Source organism: Protomyctophum bolini (assembly GCF_963924005.1).
Source record: "Protomyctophum bolini genome assembly, chromosome: 11".
NCBI classification, from domain to species: domain Eukaryota; kingdom Metazoa; phylum Chordata; class Actinopteri; order Myctophiformes; family Myctophidae; genus Protomyctophum; species Protomyctophum bolini.
In genome coordinates this window covers 22,068,896-22,074,121 of record NC_137872.1, presented here as the reverse complement: position 1 = coordinate 22,074,121, position 5,226 = coordinate 22,068,896, and the positions used below count along the sequence as shown (strand labels likewise).

General features: G+C 37.5%; 1 protein-coding gene across 3 annotated transcripts in view; it reads right to left on the bottom strand.

The window, feature by feature from the left end:
- Positions 1–2,224: 2,224 nt before the first annotated feature.
- The window catches only part of pdxdc1 (pyridoxal-dependent decarboxylase domain containing 1), a 29,346-nt gene continuing 26,344 nt past the window's right edge, over positions 2,225–5,226 (bottom strand). For 2 of the 3 annotated variants that reach the window (XM_080776046.1, XM_080776047.1), the window contains one exon: positions 2,225–5,226. This exon is cut by the window's right edge and continues 281 nt beyond it. The gene's annotated coding sequence lies outside the window, so the exon portion shown is untranslated. The other variant, XR_013964884.1, reaches the window with a different exon arrangement.

Here is a 5,226-nt window from a genome sequence, read left to right as displayed (position 1 = left end):
GAAATAAATACTGTACATCCATGCCGCACATTCAACATATTTAGTTGTCATCATCATTATGATTGTGTAAATTCTCAAAAAGTAAACCTGTGCTACCAAGGACTATAATCTATGTTTTAAGTCCATTCAATTCTAAAGCAAACAGATTATTTGCATTATCATTTTGTATGTCTTATGTCAGTGTCATGTGCCATGTGTGTGACGTGTGTGTGCGCGCGCGCGTGCGTATATATATATATATATATATATATATATATATAATTTCTTCAAAGAGCTTACTTAATTATAATTAATTGTGTCATGATATTTTACTTAAAGGACCACTTTTCAACGTTTCAATGTTCATATAATCCTCACTAATAATCATGAAACAATGGTGCAATTCTTTTTCTACTCAGGTCCTGAAAAGTTGCAATGCGAAAATGGAAGCCATCGTTCTCACGATAATGAAAATCTAAATATTTTTGTAAAAAAAATATGCCTAATGATGATGTCTCTGGAAGACGGTTTCTAAACTGCCCACAGCTGTCCTATGAGACACAGACTGAGTAGAAAAAAATCGTGCCATTTTTTCATGATTATTAGTGAGGACCTATTATATGAAGATAGGTTGAAAAGTGGTGAAGTGGTCCTTTAAACAAGTACCACAAATATAAAGTACTCATTATGCATAATAATTTAAAAAAGTTTCAAATGTATACAAATCTTTTGCTAGTGCCTGCATGCCTGTCTATCATGTCTATTTTAGTATTTAAGCTGAACATTTTATTATTAGTTTCATAAATACACTTTCCTGTGTGATAGGGGTTGTAATATGCATTATACATTTCATGTCCATATTATTTTATTTAGCTCATTAGTCATTTCTCATCATGTTTCCCAACTTATTAAATATATAGCCTATCCTTCCATTCTGTCTCCCTTTGAGAACAGTAAGAAAGCACTATATTCTGTTTGTTGACATTCTAACCGGGATACAGAACTAATTTGCATACTTAATAATGATTGACGTTCGGAGGATCCACCTCATTCCCCTGGACTATGGGTAATTTCTTTGCCAAAGTCAGCATCGATGCTGACTTTAGCAATAAAGGGGAGGGACTGAGCCCTCACTGACTTACCGATTTCAAATGGGACACCCCTCAAGCCCTCGCAGACTTCACATGAACACGCAGAAGTCAGTGAGGGCTCATTGAGTCAGCAAGGGAGCGGATTGGGATTGGGCCAAGGAATAGAAATTAACCTGTGATGTGATATTTGTGTTTTAATGACCAAGTGAATAGATTCACTTGGTCATTAAGGTCCACAGAATGAGAGGTCTGCTCTGCCGTAAACATCACGAACACCATAGACAAACAATAGCCTAAGGAAAAATGTCATCATACTTTAAGTAGACGTCAAAATAGGGGGTTTTCATCCATTCCAAGCATTCGTTTTGCACGAAAAACACTCCTTGGCCTAAATTTGGCCATAGCCACTTGGCTTTGGCTGTTTTTAGGCCAAGGAGTGTTTTCCATGCAAAACTAATGCTTGGAATGTGGAATTGGAGTGTTTTTCGTGCTTGGAATGGATTCAGAATCACGAAAAACCCCTAGTTTGACATGTCACATGCTACTTAAAGCATGATGAAATGTAGAAATGTTTGCCGTGAAGTGTCTCTTTAATATTGTTCCGTAATAATCAAACTCTATATCTACAAATAACCAACTAAACCTTCCAAGCTCAAAACATAGCTCAAAATGACATTCTCTGCATATCAAGGTGTGAGTAGCGCACATACACTATGTACGTGCACTACATGCGTTAATTGCAGACATTGTGGGATTTTGAGTGACCCATTTGTTCCTTTTTTGACTTCCCATTCTGGCTTGCATGGCCATTTAAAAATATATAATAAACACCCGCTCCTGCAACATTTCTATTGTTTCCTATGCCTGTTCCTTACCAAGGTCCAAACCAGGGCTAATACAGAGTATTACCTCAGGGGTCTTACTCCCAGAGTGAGTCGAGCCCCGTAAAAACTATTACTCTATGATGAGATTCCTCTCTTTAACCAAACATTTTTTTCAAAATGAATATTGGACGATGACTGATCTACAAGATCACAATGTGACCTTGTAGATTGGGTATTTGCAAATACATTTTCTAAATGTTTTGAAAAATAAAATGCAATCATGAAACATATACAAATAGAATCAAAATATAAAAAACATTGAACACAATCAAGAGAGTATGCTCTTTTATGCACAATATTAATGATCAAGACAGCAGTACCATACACTAGATTAGAAACTTTCATCAAAACAAGCCAGATTAGCAGTCCTTCAACACAGTACTTTATAAGGAAGCTCACAGGTTTTGTTGTGCGTCAACATTAGAATAGAATCATTTCAAAAGATCTTGATGAGACAATACATAGAAAATTAAATAGAAGCAGTCAAGACAAATACATGTTTAGAGAACTAGTGCAATAAAAGTAAAGATGTTTCTATGGTTGGACGGTGTTTGTACAGTTGGCAGCAGATTTCTATGTCCAAATGATTACATAGAAAGTGTCATGAGAACTGGTTCAAACCAGAGCCATAGAGTATAAGACAGAGTTACGACAACTCCGTTAACTTCATGGGGCCAGGCTCTTCTACATAGACTTCTATAAAAGGGACAACCGGAAGTTTTCTGAATGCATTGGAGTCTATGGGCTCATGAGAGTACATGAACCACGTGACTGGGGTGTTTTCTGCCCACTCAATGTCGTAACTCTGTTTTACTCTATGGCTTCCATTAACCTCCAGTGAAAGCCTGAATCTTACTGGTTCAACTGATTTTTTTCTTCTTTTCTGGATAATAGTGCAACTCTATATGTAGCCCTAAATGAAAGCATTTCATTTATAATTTGATGCTTTGCATTTCTGTTTTGGCCAAAATAAATATATTTCTTTTAAATGCCTGTTACAGTTTCACATGAAGCCCCTTCAGTCTCCACAGGTTACAGTGCTGACACAAAATAATATCAAACTCCATACATTTATATTAATATGGCATCATGAGCTGGCCTCAAACGCTTGTGCAAATACAGAGGGATTAATATTGGTAAAACATGGACAGGCCTCAATTCATCAAATAATGTCAAAATAATGTAAATACAGAAAAAAAAAATGAAATAGTTCAAATTAAATCCTAGTGATCCCCCCTCCCCAATACATCTCTTCTATAGAAACACACTTGATGAAACAACAAGAGATTGGTGACATTAAAAACATTCCTTGTGTGCACAGTATTAACAGTGAAACACAATCTTGATTTTTCAGTGGTTTTTTTACTTGCATATTAGGCTGCTTCATTCCCGGTCTCCAGGGTGTCTGGAACCTTTGGAATCATTTTATGAATATAGACTTTTAATTTAGCATCAGATGAAGAAATGAAGGTTGAGAAAAAGAAGCCAAACTATTTGATCCATGAAACTTGGTATTCCATCTACACATGGCTGTGATGTTGGTGGCGATTGAGAGATGATCAATGATTCCACACGGTTCCAGACACCCTTATACAATTAAAGTGACTTGACTAGGGCAAAACTATTTACATTTTCCCTTTAACCTTGAAAGTGCATGAGGCCAAATCTCTGCTCCCAAAGCCAGGTCTAGTAGGACACACACACACACACACACACACACACACACACACACACACACACACACACACACACACACACACACACACACACACACACACACACACACACACACACACACACACACACACACACACACACACACACACACACACACACACACACACACACACACACACACACACACACACACACAAATTAGTTAATACGTTCACAGCGCTAGTTTGGTGCCTATATTGCTTTCTTCCTCCCTCATACTGAATTCACACCAGCAGCGCTATTTCATTTAAACCATCTGCAGAAGCAGTGAGGTCCAATGCATTTTCTATGGAGGGGAGCGACTGCCACGGCGACACAAGGCAGAAACACAGCAAAGTGTAAAAGTTGAGAAAAAACATCTACTTTGCCGTTGCCGATTGGCGAGACAGAGCGACAGTCAATCACAAGTGTGCTGTGCTCGAAAGTAGTCTGTGGAACCGGAATCAGTTCCATCACATTTGCAACCGTTTCCGGAACCGGTTAAACACAATGTCAGAGCTGGTCTAAAATGTTGAAGGGAACTGTCGTGGCAGGAATCGGACCGCAAAGAGGGAATCGTAAACCTCAAGGGACCCAAACTACCCGGCCGGGACCGAAACTAATGAAAATAGCATATCTACAAGGTTAGAATGCGTCGCTTCGCGCAGCGTCGTGAGCTTGTAGATCAGCAATTTTCACGACTTCTTAAACATTTGTTTTCTAATATATGGAATTTATTTGATTTCTTCTCAAAATTCCTGAAAAAAATCTGTGAATTTTTGGGAATGTTTTTTGAAAATGTTTTGAAGCAATAATAATGAAAAACTAAATGCAGGAAACCAAACAAACAGATCCATAAAAATTGGTCCATGACCCACAAATGGGTCCCGATCCAGTGTTTGGGAACACTGTCCTAAAGGATGCCATGCTCTGAAGGCTTCCATCACTGTATGGAAGTAACAAATATTGATAATAGAGTTTTAGAGCTCTCACTGTACTGCACCTCACTCATTTATGAGGAAATACCTCGGAAAGTTTATTGGATTTGGACAGAAAATTCAGAAATGGCTGCTGCTGGATGAATTCAATGTTAAAGTGCCAGTTTGCAACTTTTGATCTTTGATCAGAGGAGCTCTCTACAAGTTCACAACGTGTCACAATGCAATATAGATCGTCAATGTTCACATTGTGATACCGTCAAGTATAAAAATAGGCCTTAACCACTTAAGCCCAATATACTACATCATACGATATACTGTATAGCTGAGCTTGTACATATGCTATTTTTTTAAACTGATGATGTTTAAAACAAAAAACTAAAGATTGCCTATAATGACATGCTCAAAATAGACACCATTGCAAATCGTTAAGCATGAATCTTCCCCGATATCCTTCTAAAAATAAAATAAAATAAACAAAACATTATGAACTGGCACTTTAACCGTGACGTCATTGTAGCTGTGAAGTTATTAGACAGGAAAAATCTAATCTAAATGTAAATTAAGGTAAATATTTCTCTAGGTTTGCTAATGAGTGGAAGCAGCAAAAGGAGCTGTTTTTCAGAATTGGCGTGTGCT